General features: G+C 35.8%; 1 protein-coding gene across 1 annotated transcript in view; it reads left to right on the top strand.

Annotated features, from left to right (window-relative positions):
- Nucleotides 1-23,187, top strand: part of Pde1a (phosphodiesterase 1A, calmodulin-dependent) — a 223,373-nt gene that overhangs the window by 73,813 nt on the left and 126,373 nt on the right. The window lies entirely within an intron of this gene.

Below are 23,187 nucleotides of genomic sequence, written 5' to 3'. Positions count from 1 at the left end.
TTTGTGTGTATCTACGTGGCTTCATGGTCTTGGTGTAAAAAGGGCCACACTTCTGATTGAAAACTATGCTATTGCCTTTTTGACATTGATCTAGAATTTATCCTTAAACTTCAATCTTATAAGTGAAGTTCAGTATGACAGTAGCACATATATCAGGAGCTTAGAACATAGGTACCCTGGTACTCAGTACCACCCTGCTGGTTACCACCCCTCTGTTTTCTGGAGCTCAAGTAATACCTCACCTTCCTATTCCCTCTCTCTGCCATGGCAATGACCACTGAAACCTACTGAGAAAAGAATCCACTAAATGTCCAGGAGCGAGAGCATGGGAGGAAAGCTATGCTCATATTCATTGAGGGCTTTCAATACACAGAGAGTTTAAGGAGGAAGGGTCCGACATAGTGAAAAGAAAGATTGCCCTTTTAAAAAATACATAGGGCCATATATAATGAAGTATATCAAAATGAACTCCAAGACTTGGAAACGATGGTTTTTTATTATATCCTATAAGCAGTTATTTTTATTTTTTTCTGTTGTAGTTTTCTATACCATTTGTCTTGTATATAAGTTTATCTGATCTGTGGAAGGGAAAGGGAATCACAGAAATACTAGGATGAAACATGAACTAGTGCAACAATGATACTAGATACTACATTGAGAATGAACTATACAACTTGAGGGGAGAGTAGGGAGGGGTAAGTGGGAGAAAATGAGGGAGGAGGTAACAATCTTTAAAAAGAAATGTACTCATTACCTTACTTATGTAGCTGTAACCCCTCTGTTCATCACCTTCACAAAAAAGAAATTAAAAAAGTGTGTGCTGGTCCGGAGCTTGAACTAATGGCTTGGGCATTGTCCCTGAGCTATTTGCTCAAGGTAAGTCCTCTACCACTTGAGCCCCCAGCTCTACTTACAGCTTTTTGGTAGTTAATTGGACATGAGATTTCCTGCCTTGGGTTTCCTTCCTGAGTTGTCTTGAAGCTATGATCCACTGATCTCAGCCTCCTGATTAGCTAGAATTAGAATTGAGCCACTGGCTCCCAGTAAAAGTTTTCAGACCCAACATGTTTAAGACCCAGAAGAATACCTTGTAAGTTGGTTCAATGGGCTGTGAAAAGACAAGATGCCTGGTTTAGTTTTCTGAGTGAGTATGCAGGTAGGACCTAGTCCTTGTTCCAGCTACTAGTAGAATTAAGGACCCAATGGTCGTCAGTGGTCAAGTGTGTGCTGACCAAACCATGAACCAGATTACTGGTTGACCGGGAAGGTTTGCATCAACAATGAGAATCTCAGGCTCTAAGGAGTATTTCATTGACTCTTCTAACTTTCCCAAGTCTGATTTATGTTAGCTTAGCCAGTTCAAGCCCTCTTTAAAATGAAAATTGAGTAATTTTGGTAATTATACATAGGAGTAGACAATTATTTGCATTTATACATAGAATAGATTTATAAATGATATATTATGCAACAAAGGAATAAATGATAAAATTCATCCTGATAACTTAAAATCTAACAAAATTTAAGGTCTGGGATGTAGCCCAGTGCAAAGTTCTTCCAGCTTTTTGCTGGTTAGTTGGAGGTAAGAGTCTCATGGACTTTTCTGCCTCCGCTAGCTTCTAAATGAGATTCTCATATCTGAGTCTCCTGAGTAACTAGGATTACGCCTGGCTACTACTATATTTTTATTACCTGTTCCTGGATTGCCAGGAAGTGAAGTGAATTTATCCCTTTATTCAAGGAGATATTCAATATATGGCATGAATGAATGGTCATTATGAAAAATCTGAAACCAGCTGGAAACTAATGAATTTCTGTTATACCTTGTTTTTAGGGGGAAAATACCTTAGTAGGGTAATCAAAAAACCATTTAATAACTATGAATATGAATTTGAATATTCCCTCAATCTTTTGGATAATTGAGACAGTACTGGGATGAAGGAAAATAATTCTAAAACTCAAATCTGTTTTTCCTTACTAATCATGGCATAATAATATTCCCCTATTGCTACTCCTCAGAGAGTTTAAAACCTTTTTAAAAAAATCCTTTTGTGCATTTGTATGTTTAAGTTTATGTTTTGATGTTCTTATCACTACCATGTGTAGATGTCTATAGAGTTGGAAAAGAATGCACTTTGACAAATCCTCATCTTCTTAAGCAGAAGATTGTTGGTTTGCAGAAATTTCAAAGTGCCTTTCAGTGTCACAAACACTACTAAAAATTCTACCAGGCTGGTCTCAGCCCAAGAACAACAAAAAATGACAGAAAATATACACATAAATACTTGTCCCTGAGAGCTTTTCCCTTCAGTTTACTGTGGAGTTAAGCTACAGAGGACTCAATTGCCATATTGCTTTCCTAACTTGGGCTGGCCCAGTTAAGCTCACTATGAAATTTTGGCAAAGAGAAATGGAAAGTGTGTCTTTTTCAGACAGATTATATCTATCTATCTATCTATCTATCTATATCTTGTTTACTTACAATATTAAAAATAATGAATTGTTCCCCCCACATGCTTCCCTTTTCTTTGGTGAACTCCATTTTGTGATGTTCAGTATACTGAAATACCCTGTGGTATCTATGCCAGAGAGCTTCCTGACTAAATAAACAGCAGTTGAGAGGTCTGGTCTGTACACAGTTTTTTTTTTCCTTTCAATTCTCCTGAGACTGAAATCACCATAGCAATGACATTTAATTCTACCTAGATCAGTAGTGGAAATGCCTATTAATATAACATTTATCAGAACAGATTAGTTTCTTTTGGTGTTAAAATATCACATTTTACAAAAATTCAAAATCTTTCGAACAGCTTTTTCCCCACTTGATTTCTTCTCTTTATCCATAAACAAAATCAAGTGGCTCAATCTGCTTTCCTAAGGAAAAAGCACAGAACAATTTGAAATAAAAGTTTAGAACAAGATTTTATGTGGACTGGCACTGGTAGCTCATACCTATAATCCTATCTACTCAATAAGCTAAGAACTGAGGATCCTGGTTTCAAGTTAGCCCAAGCAGAAAAGTCTGTGAGGTTCTTATTTCCAGTTAATCAGCAAAAAGCCAGAAGTAGAGGTGTATCTCAAGTGGTAGAGCTCTAGCCTTGAGTATAAAAGCTATAGGACTATACCCAGGCCTTAAGTTCAAGTATAGTCCAAGCACAAAGACTCAGTATGATGGGACCTATTCAATAGGATGGAACCTATGACCTTCATCAGACATGCTGAAGAGAATACACAAGAACAACAAGGAGAAATTCCCTGAACTATAATACATCACAGAGAAAACTTCTACCAGGGAATTTATAGCCATTTTGTCACTTAGTCTGAGACAATTCAAATAGACAGTGTGTATCCTGAATGTCAGAGATCATAGAATATTGATGGGCTTAGAATTAATTCACTGGCCTCATTTACCTTTTCTGGCTGTTTTTCTCCTTTAATGTCTGTTTGTTTGTCTTCTTACTAATGAAGTAAGTCAAGCCAATAAAGACAAAAGACCATGTTTTTCCTTACTGGTGGAAGCTAGAAATACAAGTCTATGCAAAACACATAAATGCAAGTCTATGGAAATGTATTAATAAAATACAGTAAATTCATAGGAGATCTCAAATTATGCAATTCCTTAGAAAGCCAAAATCAAAGTTTAGCAAAATAAAACACCAGGGAGCAGGTATTAGAAAGGGCTGGGATGAGGTCAAGGGTAAAGGGGTTGATGAATGAAAAAGAGAAGAAGGGGAAAATGCAGACAAGAATCTAAAGTATATTCTTTAAAGAAGAGTGAGCAAAAGTGTGGGTAGGGGAGGGATGGGTAAGAATATTGAAAAGGGTGACATTGATCAAGATACTTGTGTGCATAATCTGCTTTATTAAATCACAACTCCTTTATATGCTACTTAAAGATAATTATAATAACAACAACAATAACAACAATAATAATAATGAGTCCATCCATTTGCTTTAGTACCTTATGGAACAGCATACAGAGAATGGAGAAGTGATATCTTTCCAGCGATTGTATACTTTAGGTTTCTTTAGAGTTCACAATATAAAGCCAGTCTTGAATTTAACATATACATAATTTCTCTTAAAGACCTACAGTTACAGCTAAGTAGCAGATTCCAAATTAGTAACAAACATACTGGTAGATAGGTTTTACACTGGCACAGCATGAGCAAGTTTTAGTTCAACAGTGTCCTCAGTTCAATGTGAAAGCATCATTTTATTTGTATATGGCATTAAATTTTTTCTATGAAACTATTTGCTAGTTTCTTTTAAAATAATTATATGTTGTTCAGTTTTCCTTCACTCCCTCCCTCCCTCCCTCCCTCCCTCTCTCCCTCCCTCCCTCCCTCCCTCCCTTCCTTCCTTCCTCCTTTTCCTCCTCCTCCCTTCCTCCCTCTCTCTCTTTTTCCTTTCCTTCTTTCTCTCTCTCTTTCTTTCTCTCTCTCTCTTTCTTTCTCTCTCTCTCTTTCTTTCTTTCCTCTCTCTCTTCCTTTCCTTTTTTCACAATCCCTTAGCTTTTTTAACCAAGGTTAGTACTTCCCATTTGAACCACAGTTTCACTTCAGCCTTTTGCTGGAAAACTGGATATGAATCTCAAGGACTTTTCTACCTAAGATTTCAGCCTCTTGAGCATATAGTATTATAGATGTGAACCAATGGTGCCCATCTTCAATTCCTTTTCTTTTTCTTTTTCTTCATCTAGCATAAATATCTTTGGGTTTTTTTTTAGTGATCCTGCTCCTTGTTTATAAACTGATTCTGTTTCTGTCAATCCCTTCTTTGCACTCTTTAGTGCTTTGTTTATGCTTCTCAGGCTTTGTATGATAATTATGTGCATCCCTGTCTTTCCTACCAAATGATATTTCCTTTGAAAATTGACAGACACTATGTCTTACTTATTCTATGACAACCTTCTTAAATAAAGCACTTATATGTACTAGAGAAAGAATTTCATTACATGGATTAAGAAAAAAATTCTTAAGAACTGAATTCATGCTACACTTAACAAAACTTCAGTCCATGATTACATCTGAAGCAAAAGAATGCTCTTAATGGAGAAGATGAGGGAACCATCATTTTAACAATATGAATTGTTTACTAACATGCATTAATAGTGAAACCAAATATGAATTATGCAGAAACATAACACAAATTACCTATTAGACTACAAACTTTACAGGGTTTAGTATTAATTTCTGAGTTTATACCTGTATATTTTCAAGTTAGGCAAATTGATTTCTTTGTAAAGCAAATGTGACTAGTCCTTTCCCCTTAGAGTATTAGCATGAGAAAGCTAAGTATGTTATCAGAGGGATATTTAGGAGGTTCAAACACAATTAAAATAAAAATTCCTTATCAGGATTTAAATCAAGAATTTTCTAACTAAATGGCTTTCATATTTAGGTCAGAGAAAAAGACAAAACATGTTCATTTCTTTTTCTTTTTCATATGAATGAGAACTTAATAAATAAACTTCAGATCTGAAATTGCAAACCTTTATCACAGATTTTATTTTGAAATGATTTCTGGGACAACAGTACAGTGTCTTACTAGACCACTTTTTAACTAAATTAAGGGAACGTGCTTCTAAAAAGGACAAGTGAATTTTCCCAGATCTTAAGTAAATTTAAAAAAAAATTTTATTGTGAAAATATCGTACAGAGGTGTTACAATTACATGGGCAAGGTAAAATTTTGACGTTTTTTTCTTTTGTGTAGGCCATTTATCTTCTCTGAGAAATGTGGGATTTTAATTTAAGCTTTCTTAGTTGCTTTTCTCATTATTGAGTAAGAACGATTCTCTATATTAAGACACAGCAGTACATAAATAAACATTCATTAATGTGTTCTAGATCACCTCTAGAAAGTTATGGAAAAAATAGTAATGTTTTTCTCTCCAAGGAGAAAACTAGGTCCCTTCTAGGTATCAGAGATGAGAGAGTTAATTTTAATAGTGTACTCTTTATACCATTGGAATGTTGTACCAATTTGTTTTATTGTCCTTTCAAAAGTAAATTTCCAGCTGGGTGTTGTAGTTCATACATAGAAGGCTAGATACTCAGGAGGCAGAGACCAGAATGACTACCGTTTTGAGGCCAGCATCAGAAAAAAGTTGATGATACTCTCATCTTAATCAATAAAAAAGCTGAGTGTGGTGTCAAGTACCTGTCATTCCAGGTATACAGAGATCATAAATGAAGGCTCAGGGTTCAGGCCTGCCTAGGCAAAAAGCAAGACCTTATTAAAAAATACAGAAGCAAAAAGATCTTGGAGGCATGGCTCAAGTGATAAAGCACCTTTCTATTAAGTGAGATATCCTGAGTTTAAACCACTATTACCATAAAGAAAGAAATCAGTTGACTAATTAAAAATGATAGAATATACCGTAAAATTTCCAGTATAGTTTTTTAAACATGACACACAATAGATATTGATTCTACCTCGTTCTCTGCCTCCTCTTCTTTCTCCTTCTGCTCCTCCTCTTTCTCCCTTCTTCTTCCTCCTCCTTCCTAAAACATACTACCCTTTACGTGCTATCAAGAGCACATGCTCATTCTGTTATGGAAATTTTTAGTTCCATTACATTTTACCTTAACCAATCCTTGAATTTGTTTCTTTGACGGAAGTTTGAAATTAACCATTTCAATTCTTTATGGCTATAATAATCTAAAGTTCAAGCTTCAAGTTTGCTAAGTACTCTACCTCTTGAACTATACCCCAGCTCTTTAAGGTTCTATATTTTTTGTTTCTTTTTTTTCACTTCTTGTTGATAGGACTAAGATATTTTAGCAAGTGAAATCTTTTAAATTATTTCTAAGGGGATAAACGTTAAAGAAAATGATAGTTTTTTTTAAAAAATCAAGCAGTTTCGATGACCTTAGTTGTCATCATATTTTAGTAAAACATACATATATACAAGCATTATGATGGTGCATTCCTTCTAATAAATATTTATATTGTCTATTATGTGTCTAGACACTGTTCTGGCTTCTTATTGCACTTGAAAAAGGCAGATAAATTCCCTTCTTCTTGCAAAGGTTACATTGTAGGAGATAGAGAATGAAGAATAACCATGAGAAGTAAGTAAATAATTTGATGTCTTAGAAGATGGAATATGCCATAAAAATGAGATAGAGATCAGGCTATGGGGCAATGAAGTGGTCACCATGATTGGCTTTAATCTTGTGAGGGAGAGGGGCCACATTGAGAAAAGGTTTGAATATCCCACACAGGTATCTAAGGGGAAGAGCATTCCCAGGCAGTGAACAAGCATGGCTGTGTGTTCAAGCAATACAAAAGTGCCTGGCTACTCATGTCAAATGTGAGCTGGGTAAGGTATGGTAAGAGACAAAGTCTGTCAGTAACTGGAGAAGGAGCATTCCAGTATCAAAGCCAATATTAAGGATGTCAGCTCTCTTTGGGAGGGAGATGGGGGGACATGGGTGAGTTAGTATTAAAATGGCAAGCTATCACATTCTGGCTGCTTTATTCAGAACTGACTATAAACAAGAGAGGAATAAAAAAAGAACTTATTATTGTAATATAGGAAAGAAATTGCATCCAGCTTAGCAGTATTGGATTGAGTATCTGAGCTATGAGAGACAAAGCCAGAAGAACTTCAAACCATGGGAAAGAACATGTTCAATCAAATGTTGCTATTAACTGAAGGTAGTGGTAGCATGGCTAGAAGAGGATTTGGAAGTGGACAGGAAACAAATAATGGCAGTTCACTTTTAGAGTATTAAGTGTGAGGTATCTACTAGTTATCTAAATGAGGATGGTGACAGAGAGATCCAGACCAAGGATATAACTGTTGGAATCAATATGAAAAAGACTCTAAATAGTCTACCTGAAGGCTAAAAATAGTCACCATTTAGCATAAAAGATAAGTCAGGGGTTCTTGGCTGATCCCAAGAGTAGGGAGTGCAGACCTGGGAAGAAGCCAAGGGAAAAAGCAGTAGTCCTTGAGTTGAGATGTGGGGGAGACTATCTTCTCTGTGGTTACAGAAGAATGAGATGCCCAGTTATGGATTCTGTGCTCAGAACCCAGTGCAAGTCAGAGAAAGCAAAATATTAACACCTGGAGCCTGAGTGCTGAATAAAACATTTAAAAAAATCTTTGAAATTCCTCTGTGTGTGTGTGTGTGTGTGTGTGTGCGTTTATGTGTGTCTGTGTGCTTGAGATAGAAGAGAAAGAGAGAGAAAAAGAGACAGAGAAAGAGAGAGAGGGGTGTATTTGGGAATACTCGTCTTTCTAGAATCATACTTCCTTTATAAAGTAGCTTTTTTTTTTTACTGTTAATTAGGCCATTTTTGTTCTTTAGCAGAGGATAGTATAATACTAAACTCTGAACTCCATTCTGCTGGAAAATTTCTAAGAGGAAAATTTGCAGATATTTTGATGATTGAAGGTCTGGGTGAGCATGATCAGGTAAATAGATGAGGTCTTAGGTCCTAGAATAACACTAACTTAATTGAAATGTGAAATCAGAGATAAACAATAAAATAGAGCTGAGACAATGGGGAAGGTAAAGGATTTATGGCTTGTCATTCCAGATTATCCTTAAAGCTGGAGAAAATGGCAAAAACAAAATTAAGAGCTCCTCAGGTTAAGTCTAATCTAGCAGAATCTTGCATGCCTGTAACTCTGTTTTCATTTCATACATATGGCAGTGAAGTCTGAAGACAGTTAAATTATGTTATAATAATGTTTTAATACTTAGTAATATTGAAGCCAACTTTCACTCAGTGCAAAGAAGGGTGAAAGTCTGCATTACAGGAAATGTTTTGCTCTTTAATCTTTGCTTTTTATGTAAAGATATTTTATTGCATATTTATAACCCTCCTCCTATCAATATATTTTGTAAGTTGATGTAAAATATGAATCTATTTCCAATAAATTTCAGTTATGGCATCACAGATTGATTAAGAAATGTATTTTTGTCTTATACATTATAGCAGCATTGAAGTATGTTAAATATGGTCTTTAGATATTCATGCCAATGATAAGACATTTGGTATTTTAATTGCTAAAAGTGAGAGATCATATGTATTAATTATAATTCTGACACTCATATTAGTTTACATAAATTATATGGGAAGATTTCATTGTTATATCTCTACACTTGTTCACACTATTCCAGTAGATCTCATTCCCTCTATCACTTTCTCTACCGCCTCCTAAATATTCCTGACAGGTTTAGTTGTTCTATCTTCAGAGTTGCAAATAATCTATTTCGGCAATATTCAACCTCCTTCATCCTGGAGGCCAGCCTCAAATCCTCCTTCTGCGTTCTACCACTCACCCACAGAGTCTATTTCTCTGCACCCCCCATTTCTTACTGAGCAACAGCTTTAATGGAGTTTCCTTATGCTGCCCCATACATACTTGCAATGTTTATAACTTATAATGTTATTCATCTTTTTATTTTTCCCTTTCATCCTCCCATTTTCCTTCTAACCAGTCTGTTAATTATATTCATGTTCAGTGCTTAACCATGTAAGTAATTACATATATGGATATATACACACATTTACATATTTATACATAGAAATACATATATGTGCATGACCATAAGTATGTATGTCATTTAGGTCTTCTTTATCCATATTTCTGTTGTTGGGCACTTTGTTTGGTCCCATTACTTAGCTATTGTCTGGTACTTTCTATACAACTTAGCCACGATGATTTTGACATCTGTATTAGAGAAACACTTCAACAGTTGTATCTTTCTTACTGATTTCTGGCATCATTGCCTTGTAAACAAAAACATCCTAGTTTTTCAAGTATTTGGAACTTTTTGAAATTTGCTTCATGATCTAGTATTTTGTAAGTTTGTGTCTCTTTTTTATCATCTAGAATATTTGCTCTTCTTACTTGTTCTGTCAGGTGTTGGAAGCAGTTGGGCCCAGTGTGTAGGTCCTGCCAATGAATTTGTTCAAATCTCCTTTGTACTTACCTTTTATATTCTTGATTTTTCTCAACGACTAAAGAGGATTGTTAAAATATCCCACTATTGTTTTGGATTTGTTTATTTCTACTCATAGTTCTAGCATATTGTTATATGTATATGTTTTATATGTATATTATACATATTAAATACATGTATACTACATGTGATGCTATTATGCACGCACATCTAAATAATTTTATTGAAGAGATTTTTCTATATTTATGCAATGTACTTCATATCTAACGATATGCTTCATTTTAAGATTTAACATTTATTTTGTCCAATATTACTATGGTGATATCAGTTGTTTGTACCTAATTTTATTTTAATTCTTCACTTTACATAAGTAAAATATATATTTAAGAATTACTCTACCTTATCTGTGGATTTTAATATAAATATTAATGTATGTTGGCTTAAATAAGCTATAATAAAACTTGCTTGTTTTCCTCTTCCCTGTTGACTTTTTGTTTCTTCTTCTAAACCGATTATTTTTTACAGCTGTTTTAAGGTTTTATTTAGATGGGCTGCAGCTCGGCCTCCTCCTACACTCCCACACAGCGGAGCCTAGGAGGAGAGCCCTGAGCTAAAGATTCGCAGGGCTTATAAAGGCTCACAACCAGGTGTACCACCACGTGTTGCTCTTCTAGCCGAAACAAGCAACAAATGGTCACTGCCTCAAGTACTTTAACCCTTCAGTCTTACAATTTATTTCTACCTGAGGCTCGAATGAATATCATTAATTCTTAGGTGGAGGGACTCAAATCCACTTTCTGATATTTTATGATCTCTGTGGCTATCTATATAGGCTACTAATTCACTCCTACCACACACACACACACACACACACACACACACACACACACAAAGTAATTCAAGGCTAGACACCTGTGACCCATGCTTGTAATCTTAAGGAGGCTGAAACTTGAAGGATAGAAATTTGAAGCCAGCAGCCTGGGCAGAAGGTCCACAAGACACTATGTCAAATGAATTAGCAAATTATATGAAGTGAATCAAGTCTAGCAGGAAGCTGAGGTCAAGCCCCATAACAGAAGCAAAACAAACACAACCCAAACAACACCAACAATAGAAAAACAGCGCTTTGTGTCTTTTAAACCGATTTTTAAAATTTTTTATTTTATTGTAAAGACGCTGTACAGAGGGGTTACAGTTACATGAGTAAGGCAATGAGTACATTTCTTATCAAGCATTGTTACCCTTCCCTTGTTGTTCTCCTACTATCCTTTCCCTCTGTGATATATATATATATATATACATATATATATATAGTTATCTTCCAGTCATTTCTGCTATTAATTATAAAAAATTATCTTTGACTTATCAAAAATATAACATTCAGTGGTGCTCATATCTTTATTCTTAGAAATTCAAGAAATTAAATATATTTAACTCAATGTATTACCTTTTAAATTGTGTGTGTGTGTGATGTGCGTGCGCATCAGTCCTGGGGCCTAGGTGAATTCTGGGCTTAGGTGCTGTCCCTGAGCTCCTTTTGCTCAAGGCTAGGCTTGAACCAAAGCATCACTTTTGGCTCTTTCCAAGTAGTTTATTGGAGATAAGAGTCACATAGACTTCCCTACCTGGGGTGGCTTTGTACCACAATCCTCAGATCTCAGTCTTCTTAGTAGTTAGTATTATAGGCATTAGCCTACATAAGAAGTTATTATTTCTATTTTAATGACATTCACTTCTTTTTATCCATTTATTTCCTATTATGATATTCTGCAATCTTCTAGGTCACAGCCACAATTTTCTGAAGTATCATCTCTACCTCATTGCCTCTTTTCCTTCAGGAATGTTGGTCATGATAGATATCCATTCCACAGGCTCTCTGTCTTTCTGTGTCTTTTTATCTTTCTCAATTTCATTTCAAAAGTTCTTTCATATAACTTCTGGTTTATTTATTTTTGGTAGTATCTTTTCATTCTTAATTATACGTATATTTTGTCAAATATTTTAACTCTTCTGTTGCATTTTATAATTTCCAACCCTTTTTACATGAATATTCACAATATTTTCTTTGTTATTTTTAGTAATTTTAGCAAATATTAGCAAAGTATGCATATTTATAGAGTAATACGGTATTTTGATATGTCGATGTAATATGTAATGATCAAATCAAGGTAATTACCATTTCTATATCCTCAGATATTTATTGTTTCTCTATGTTTCCATTTTCTTGATGCTATTTTCAACTTTATTTTCAACTTGGTCTCAGGTAATTAGGTCATGTGTGTGTCTGGGGGGGGCTGCTGGGGCCACACGCCCTGTGATGGACTCCAGCCTGGGCTGTCCTGCTGGTCCTGGAAGAGCTGCTGTGTCCACAGAGGTTGGCTGAGCCTGAGAGGCCCCAGGCATAGGGCCCCGTGGTGTCTCATCTCTGCCAGTTGTGGGTGGTAGTCCGGTGGACTTTGATGCCTGGGCTGGTTTCTCACTGTGATCCTCAGATCTCAGCCTCTTGAGTAGCTAGGATTACAGATATGACTATTTTGTAGTATGTGGAGTCTCTGTGGCTCCTTTTCTGTTGTTTATTTTACTAGGTTTTGCTCATAGAAAGCTTGCCTCTGTATATTAATTTGTTGGTTGAAAATTGAATTTTCAATTTTTTTTTCAAGAATAATTTGAGACACAGGGTTACTTTATCTTCCGCCAAAAGGCATTTTCTAAGCCTCTCAATCTTTGGTAATTGCCTTAACCAAGTTCATCGTTTGAGACTATCTGGGTTCGGATACCTCAGAGCTGGGTACAGTTTAGTCAGCACTTACAGAACAGGTGTCTTCAGAATCCCAGCACAAACCTGGTGAGGGGTAGTGGTGATTTAACAGGTCCCCAGCACACAAAGGGACCAAGTAACTCATTAAGAAGACCCTAGGTTCAAACATTTCCTTCCATGTCCATGTAAAGTGCATGTTCACAGCTATCTCATACAAGCAAGCACCTCAGTAATAAAAATGTAATTTGTAAATATAAGCATCTCTTCCTGAATTCCTATCAGCTCCAATATTCCTATTCTATAGTATTTTCATGATTCTGTTACATTATGCTGATTTAAGAAGGTTTTAAGATATTTTGTTTAACTTTAAAATTGTTTTCAGAAGCAATATTAATCTCAATTACCCAGTCCCCATTGACAAATAGCCGAAGCAATGAAGAGCATTTGTCATATTGACAGTTATACCTTTACTAACTGCTATCCTAAAGAGGAAAATTTAAGTACATAAAGAACCTTTTCTATTGTTATGCTTATATTTCATATTTTAAAACAAAATGCTAGGTTCAAATATATATATAAAAGAGCATCTATATCTTACTCTCCCTCTTTTTCATCTCACATCTCTATCAGACACCCTGTTGTTTAAATTTAATTTTATTGTCAAGGTGATATACAGAGGTATTATAGTTATATACAGAAGGTAGTGAGTACATTTCTTGTTGAACTTCTTACCCCTAGACTCTTTTTAATTGTTCAGAATCTCAGCTGATTCATTCATTCATTTAACAAATATTGAATCCATTCAGGATCAGATATGTGCTAGGTATTGAGTATTTTTGATTCTCTTATTATTTTTCCATTCACTCATAATATAATCACTTGCTCAGAAATCAACCAGGTGTCTTCAATGTGTCTAGCATTTTAATAAGTATTACAGAAGCCTGAAATTCAAATAGTGTCATCTTTGACCTTGAGGTTGAGATCTGCTTTACAATTCAAAACACACTGTGAACCCTTAAAGGCAGAATTAATATCATGAGCATGAATTGTTCAGTGGCTATGTGGTATTCCAAACCACTTTGAGTTCCAAAGGAGAAAGAAAGTGATAGTGTGTGGTTTGAAATGGATAAAGAAGTGAAAAGAAAGAAGTGGAAGTGAGAGGGATTATGATTTAAATAAATAGACAAATAATTTATTTAATTAATGATATTAGCCAGGGAGGATAATTATTATTCACTTTGGTTTATAGTAACAAGTCAGGAGTTTGAGCTGCGTGCTTAATAATCAGTTCCCACCATCAGGCCAAAACAGAACAACCTTGGGCTGTGACTATATGTGAACTGACTGTGACCTTACAGGCAGTGACACTGTACCTGAATTTTGTGCACTCTAAGTGGACAAAGATTCATTCACACAGAACTTTTGAGTGATTAAGCAATGAGTATTGCTTTTTCCTCTTCCACTCCTACTTCCTTGCCTCTGGCAGGTTCTTGTCCTCATTTGGCTTATTTTTTGTGGTTGACAAATAATATTCCATAGTATATGATTTCTTAAGGCAGATTAGTTTCTTCTTAGCTCTGTGACTTCAGTAGAACCTTAATCCTATGAAATTTGGCTCTCTCTTTATTGAAATGAATAGATTTTTGTCCAAATTTCTCCCAGTGTTTGGTGAGAATGGAAGATGTATAAAATAGTAAGGCTTTATTATTGATGGACAGTTGAGTGCCTTACATGTTTTGTACCATCTTAAAAATGCCTGAGTATGGCCAGGCACTGGGGGCTCACACCTGTAATCATAGCTACTCAGGAAGCTGACATGTGAGGATCATGATTCCAAGTCATCCCAGGCAGAAAAATCTCTGTGATACTTATCTCCAATTAACCACTTGCAAACCAAAAGTGTCACTGTGGCTCAAAGTGGTAGAGCCTTGAACAGAAGAGCTCAAGGACAACACCCAGGCCCTGAGTTTGAGCCCTACAACCCCCTCCCCCCCAAAATAATAAAGCCTGAGCATGCAAACAAAAGCAATATCCAGTCTCTAGCATAAACAAAAATTCTGCTTTGGAAGCATCTAGGAGGAAACGGTGACTTAAGGTAAAAATCTGGATCCCAGAAATTGTTAAATGGGAAATTGTTAAATTGCAAATGGTAATTCTGTGAATTTACTATCCCATTTGACTTCCCCATGTTTCTACAACTAGTAACCCTGATACAACTATAAGGAATCACCACCACAGCATTACAGAGTTAATAGGCGGGAGAAGAAGATGCACTGTCCAAAATCAATAGACCTCTATCTTGTGTAATGTTGAATCTGTATATAAACCCCATCTATGTAAGTAAGTACTAAAATCCATGCTTAGAATTTGAATTAGACTATGTAAAATTGGGGTATGAGTTCCTTACATAGTGTACGTATATTCATAAATAATTCCTGAATTTAATGACGTAGGCCAGATGCTAGGATAAGACTGCTCTGATTGACAGTGAATGGTCATATTTTGAGGCTTGGTCACTTTTCATTTATTCACTGTTAAGTTAAAAACAGTGCCTTAGAGTATCAATAAAGCTGAACTTCATCTTCCAAAAATGTCCCTTTGAAACGTCATTCTCTGTGTTTCTTAAGAAAGAGTGAAGGCTGTGACCATGCTTGTTGTATTCTCCCTAATGGATGTCTGCTTTCAACCATGTGCTGAGTCTGCCATAAGGAAAGAATATTTTTATCTTATTCTAAGAGGCTTCTAAAGTAGAAGTAAAGAATTTTTTTTCTACAATTAACCCATTTGACATGTCAAAATATTCATCATCATTAAATTAGTTTCAGCAACTATGTATCAGTTAATTTCCTTTTCTTTTAACCTCAGAGCTCTAAAAAACTACTTATTTTACCTGATATTTTAGTTTTTTTTTAAATTATATGCAACATCATCATACAATTTTCAGGGAAAGCTCTTCCTTAACTACTTTCCTCCTACTTCAAAACCTGAAGATAGACGATAGATCTCATTAAGGGCTAGCTTCTTTTTTACTTTTTTTCTTCTATTTTGTTTCTAATTCCACACTTTCCATTTTTGGCTACCTTATTAGAAGTATTTTGTGAAGTGAGTGTTAAGACACAAGGTCCCTTAGCTTAGTATAACAGTGGAGAAAAAAAAAGGAGGTGGTGGGGGAAGCCTTTTAGTTTTCTTCTTGAGTATTCATTCCACTTGTCTTCTCTGTGAAACTTCTAATAGAAACAATGAGAGCAGGAATCAAGGAATCAAGCATGTATGGTGGTGAATTTTTAAATAAACTTTCCAAAGAATTAACATTTAACTTTGATATTATTAGATTGGAAGCAAGTAGAACTATTGCATTAAAAAATGACCTCAAAACTAGCGTTTTATTTTGAAAACTCCTTCTGGCAATATAGAATTTCCAACTTTGCAGACTGTGAAATGTACTCATTATCTTGCCCATGTAATTGTAACCCCTCTGTACAGTATGTTCCCAAAAAATAAAAATGAAAATTAAAAAAAAGATTCATCTTACCATTTAACCTATGATCTTTGCCATAGGTCAGTCCTTCTTCTAAATTGTTTTTCAATAAAAGTTATATTTATCAGCTGGGTGCTGGTGGCTCATGCCTGTAATCCTAGCTACTCAGGAGGCTGAGATCTGAGGATTGTGGTTCAAAGCCAGCCTGGGCAGGAAAGTCTGTGATACTCTTATCTCCAATAAACCACCAGAAAACCAGAAGTGGCACTGTGGCTCAAGTAGTAGGGCACTAGCCTTGAGTTGAAGAGCTGAGGGACAGTGCCCAGGCCCAGAGTTCAAGCCCCATGACCAGAAAAACAAAAAAGGTTCATTTACCAGTATAATATCAGTGACCTACAGACAAGCTGTGCAATAGGAGTTTGCCATATCGGGATGTTATTCTGGTGATTACTCAAGATTACATTTTATAAATGAAAATATATTTTCTCCAAATTAGGAATTGTACTGAATATAGATTATGTTTCAAGTTTTATAGCTGTTTAAAAAAACAAAGTTCAAGATGTTTTCATTTCCATACTTTAAACTGGAAAGTTATGGATAAAAAATATCCAGATATACTAAACGTTTTCTTAAGTAAGTTGAGAAATAAAGAGGTAGTATGAATTGAGGCAGGGTAAATTAAATACATCTCTGAGAAATGTAAGTTTCAGTGGAAGAGCTCATAATCTTAAGCAAGTGGAAAGTTTCTTCCCATTCTTTATCTCTTTTAGTGTTAACAAAGAAGACCTCATTAAGCACACAGTAACATTTTCTTTTGTGCAGTGACTCAAAGAAAAGTAACCTTTGAGGTTAAGGAAGAGATATCTTTTCATAAACATATAGAAAAAATATTACTTTCAGCACAAATCCATGAGGCAGACCTTACTTAAAGTTCATATGGATAACCGAGATGCTACTCATCACCACGCAAAAGTAAATTTAGGGCTTGGCACGAGTGGCTCACGCCTGGAATCCTAGTTACTCAGGAGGCTGAGGTCTGAGTTCACTGTTCGAATGCAGCACAGGCAGGAGACTCTTGATTTTTAAAATTTTAATTTTGTTTTAAAGGTGACATACAAAGAGTTACAGTTACATATGTAAAAAAGTGAGTACATTTCTTGTCAAACATTATTACCTTCTCCCTCATTTTTCTCCTACTTTCCATGTCCCTCAATGCCCCCTACCCCAAGTCGTAAAGTTCATTTCTAACATAGTGTCTTGAGAGTATCACTGTTACACTGGTTCACCCTTTGTCTTTTGTCTCACCATTTCATTATTCCTCTACCCTTCTCCAAATCATATAGTTATATACAAGACACAGGGTACCATAAAAAAAACCAGTGACAACAAGGAATAAACCAAAGAGAAAAATGAATGAGAAAGAAACAACTTCACACAGTACATTAAAAAAATAAATATGGTGTAAAAACAATAGCAAGAAAGAAAAAAACAGTTGTGCCTTTATCTTGGAGTTCATTTCACTTAACATCATCTTATATGATCACTTGTACATAGCTTTTGACCTTTTCTACTTGTCCTAGACATATACTAGTTATTGCAAAAAAAAAAAAAAAGGGAAACCATGTGACCTATGTTTCTTTGGGCCTGATTTACTTCACTTTATATAATTTTCCCCATGTCTTTCCATTTCCTAACAAATGGGGCAATGTCATTCTTTCTGCTTGAGGCATAGAATTCCATTGTGTATATATACCATATTTTCTTGATCTATTCCTCTACTGTGGGTATCTGGATTGGTTCCATATCTTAGCTATGGTAAATAAACATAGTCGTGCTGGTAGCTTTAGTATAGCCTTGTTTGTGATCATTTGGGTAAATGACTAAAAGCGGGATTGCTGGGAGCTCTATGTGGAATCTTTTGAGGAACCTACATACTATTTTCCAAAATGGTTATTTATAATATAGTATGTGATTTTTATTATTTCTTTTGTATAGTCTTCCCCCACAGTATAACTCCTGTTCTCACTGTATTTCATTCTGGTGCCCAGCATCTTGTATATATATATATATATTTCTAATTTGGGGAGGAAAAGGGAAATAACAAAATGCTGAAACAAAGATACAGGTTGACCCATTGTAACAATGAGATGTACAAGAGTCTATGTTGAAAACAAACTTTACAGCTTGTGGGGGAGAGAAGAGGTGGGGAGGTAGGGAGGAAAGGGATGATAAGGGAAAAACAAAGGAGGAGGTAACAATGCTTGATAGGAAATGTACTCATTACCTTACTCATGTAACTGTAACCCCTCTGTACAGTATTTTTAAAATTAAAACAGATATAAAAAATAAAAGCAACAACAAAAAACCATTGCCCCATTCATAAGGAAATGGAAAGACTTGGAAAAGATCCTACTAAGTGAGGTAAGCCAGACCCAAAGAAACATAGACTCCAGGTTTCCCTCATTTGTAATAATTAGTATATATCTAGCATAGTTTTAGCAATAGCTCAGTAGCTTTGTACAAATGACGATATAAAATGATGCTAATCAAAATGAACTCCATGAGACTCTTATCTCTAATTAACCACCAGGAAACCAGAAGTGACACTGTGGCTGAAAATAGTAGAGCACTAGCCTTGAGGTCAAAAGCTCAGGGACAGCACCAGGCCCTGAGTTCAAATCCCATGTCCAACAAAAAGAAAATAAAATAAGTTGAGGGTTTAAATAGTGCATCAAAGGCACGGTGGTTGACATTAACATGTTGCTTACTGCCATTGGTGCTATTGATGATAGAGATAACAGCAGAATTTTTTGCTTATTACTTACATCTTGCCTCTCGGCTAGGAGACAAACAGAACAACATGTGTTTAGCATGGCTTTAGGGACTGACACTGACTACTCTGATGAGAGAATTGGTTTGGATTACATTGATGCTTATGCAAGGGGACATGCTCACTTGTCATTACCAAGAAAGCAACTGTCATGTCACTTCAAGTGAACTGGAATTAATAGAAGCATTTTTCAAACTTGTTTCATGAGTTTCTTGGTAAATGGTATCATGCCTGTTTTACCTAAAGCCAAGAAATGGCCCAAGTAACCTCAGATCAAATAGTTGGTAGTAGAGGCAAGATGCCATGAAACTGTTGCTGTTGCTGTATCCAGCATCCTTGTTTTCCTCTTAGTCCCATTCAGGAAAAAGCAAGAGTTCAATGTTTTGCAATATTGAATGATCTGGTCTTTGCTTACAGCTTTACCTCCGAAAAGATGGTATTGGAGTATGTAGAAATTGCTGAATGACATTAACAATGGATGATCAAAGTGAAGGACTTTGGTGAGAATTAATAGATTATTTAGAATTTTCAATGAAGAATATTATATTTTTTGAAATGTATCTAGAAAAGCTTAAAATCAAATATAAGTTAAAATCATATATGACATTATATAAAATCATAGACTTACAGAAAATCAAGTGTCAGGAAGCTGATTAGAACAAAATTTATTAGGAAGGCTTTGGTCAATATCTGATATTTTGACAGACATTGTCTATGACAATGGTATGACACTCTTGATTGTTATTGGGGAAGAACTCCTATATTTATCTTTAGTGCAATATAAAGGATCATCCTGCTTCTACCTAAAAGATAACAATACACATTTGGTCAAAAATTTGCAATGGTAATGATTAGAGTAGGTATCCCGGTGCTGGTGGCGCATGACTGTAATCATAGCTACTCAGGAGGCTGAGATCTGAGGATTATGTTTTGAAGCCAGCCCCAGAAGGAAAGTCAGTGAGACTCTTATTTCCAATTAATCATGAGAAAACTAAAAGTGGTGCTGTGGCACAAAGTGGTAGACCACTGCCTTTGAGTGAAAAACTTAGGGACAGCACCCAGGCCCTGAGTTCAAGCCCCAAGCCCATTTAAAAAATGATGCAACAAACAATAGATTACCTTTCCAGATAGAGAATAAAAGCCCATATCTGTACAGGGAAGGAAAACAGGCAGATTTTTTTTGAGGTTTAGTATCTTTTATTAAATTACCCAGTCTGATTATACTTAAATCAAATTGCCAGAACCTTTTGAATTTCTGCTTGCTTGTGTTAATAATTGTATATATTCCAAGCAGTTCTTTTTTTCTTAATATATATTTTTTATTGTAAAGATACTATACAGAGGGGTTACAGTTACCTGAGCAAGGTAATGAGTCCATTTCCTACTGAGCATTCTTATACCCTCCTTTATTTTTCCCCTAACATCTATTTCCTCCACACCTCCCCAACTCCTCCCTCCCCTTTCCATCTCCCCCTCCCCCGGCAAAGTTGTAAAGTTCATTTTCAACATAGTGTCTTGTACATCTCCTTGTTACAATGGGTCATCCTGTATCCTTATTTCAGCATTTTGTTATTTCCTTTCCCCTCCCCAAATTAGAAAAATGTATATAAAAGATGTAGGACACAGGAATCAAATACAGTGACTACAGGGGTTATACCATGGAGGAAGAACATAAACAAAAAAAAATCACATAGTGCATTATAAGTACATTAAAAAGAACAAGAAAGGTAAAAATCTCTTGTGTCCCTATCTTAGGATTCATTTCACTTAGCATCAGGTTATATGGTCATATGTACATAGGTTTTGATTTCTTCTGCTTGTCCTAGACATATACTAGTTATTGCAGATAAGGGAAACCATGGGACTTATGTTTCTTTGAGTCTGGCTTACTTCACTTAATATAATTTTTCCAAGACTTTCCATTTCCTAAGAAATGGGGCCATGTCATTCTTTCTGATGCAGGCATAGCATTCATATATATATATATATATATATATATATATATATATATCTCACAGTTTCTTGATCCATTCACCTGCTGAGGGACATATGGGTTGGTTCAACATCTTAGCTATGGTGAATAATGCTGGTAGTTGTGATGGTAGCTTTAGTATGGCCTTGTTTGTGATCATTTGGGTAAATGGCCAGAAGTAGGATTGCTGGGTCATAGGGGAGCTCTATGTGGAATCTTTTGAGGAACCTCCATACTGCTTTCCAAAGTGGTTGACTTTCCAAAGTGGTTGAACAAGTTTACACTCCCACAAACAATACAGTAGGGTTCCCTTTTGGTAAAATCCCCTCCAGCATCTGTTGTTATTTGATTTCCCTTTTAAAAAAATTTTTTATTGTAAAAATAGTGTACAGAGGGGTTTACACTTACACGAGTAAGGTAATGAGTACTTTTCCTATGGAGCATTGTTACTTCCTTCTTCGTTTTTTCCCTACCATACCTTCCCCCCCACCTCCCCAACTCCCCTCACCCCAACCCCGCAAGTTGTAAGGTTCGTTTTCAACATAGTGTCTTGCACATCTCATTGTTACAATGGGTAAACCTATATCCTTATTTCAGCATTTTGTTATTTCCCTTCTCCTCCCCAAATTTGATAAATGTATATACAAGATGCAGGGCACCAATTTAAAATACAGTGAAAACAGGGGTTATACCAGGGGGAAAGAACATACCGAAGAAACAAAAAAAAATCACATAGTACATTTTAAATACAATAGCAAGAAAGAAAAAATTGTGTTCCTATCATGGGGTTCATTTCACTTAAGGTCATCTTGTATGGTCATATGTACATAGCTTTTGACCTTTTCTGTTTGTCCTAGACTTAAAAAAGTCTAGACTTTTTCCCTTATTGCAAATAAGGGAAACTATGGGACCCATGTTTCTTTGGGCCTGGCTTACTTCACTTAATATAATTTTTTCCCAAGACTTTCCATTTCCTAACAAATAAGGTGATGTCATTCTTTCTGATGGAGGCATAGAATTCCATTGTGTGTGTATATATATGTATATATATATATATGTATATATATATATATGCTTATTTATGTCACATTTTCTTGATTATAGCCAATCTAACTGGGGTGTGGTGGAATCTCAATGTTGTTTTGAGTTTCATTTCTTTTATGGCTAGGTAAGTTGAGCATTTCTTCATGTGTCTATTGGCCATTCTTATTTCCTCTTCTGAGAAGTCTCTAAGTCTTTAGCCCATTTATTAATGGGGAGGTTGTTTGTTTGAGGATTTTGTTCTTGGGGGATTGAATTTTTTGAGTTCTAAATATATTTTAGTTATGAGACCCTTTTCCGTTGTATGGCTAGTGAAGATCTTCTCTTGATCTTACTTGCTATGTCCTTTGCCATGCAGAAGCTCTGCAGTTTCATGCAATCCCATCTGTCCAACCTTTCTTTGATTTGCTGTGTTTCTGGGTCTTTTTTTTTTTATTGTGAAAATGCTGTACAGAGGGGTTACAATTACATGGGCAAGGTAATGAGTACATTTCTTATCAAGCATTGTTGCCTCCTCCTTTGTTTCCCCTTCCCATCCCTTACACCCTCCCCCAACTCCACCCCTGTTTCCCCCTGCTCCCAGGGGAAGTTCTGAGAATAAATGAAAGCTCCAAGAGGAACACATAGAGTGAGATGACCTTAATGGGCAAGAGGAAGGGGAAGCTGCATTGCTATTAAAGGCTGTGAATGAGAGCCTATAGGAGAGTGTGGGAGAGAGGTTCAAAATGCTGGAGCAGAACCATGAGAGTGATGGGAGAGAAGCCAAAGAACTAGTCAGCAAGGCCAAACATAGTTGTTTATGGCTTGAGTTCTAAAATGAGATTGGTTGGCAATGAGGTCATCAGTGACCTTTTGAGATGAATGAATGGCAGAGGGATTTAGAGGGTACAGAGGTGAGGAGGGCAGGAGGTGGAAGCAGGGTAAAGAGAACTGGCCACAAAGCCTGGCACAAAGTGACAGCTACAGCCAGAGAGCAAACAACTAAGAGAACAGCTCAGGAATAGGGGCTCTTGAATATGCTTCCTGATAAAATTTAAGAATGAGACAAAGACGGAGTGAGGAAATGGAGCAGTAGAATAGACAGAGGAAAAAGAAACAAGTTCATAGCCCTTCCAAAAATATTTGCATCTTAATGCATTCTTCATTGCTGCTATCCGAGAAATAATTGATGGCAACTTAAGAT

Source organism: Dipodomys ordii, unplaced genomic scaffold, assembly GCF_000151885.1.
Source record: "Dipodomys ordii isolate 6190 unplaced genomic scaffold, Dord_2.0 Scaffold5, whole genome shotgun sequence".
In the NCBI taxonomy this organism is placed as follows: domain Eukaryota; kingdom Metazoa; phylum Chordata; class Mammalia; order Rodentia; family Heteromyidae; genus Dipodomys; species Dipodomys ordii.
This window is presented reverse-complemented; position numbering and strand designations above follow the sequence as displayed.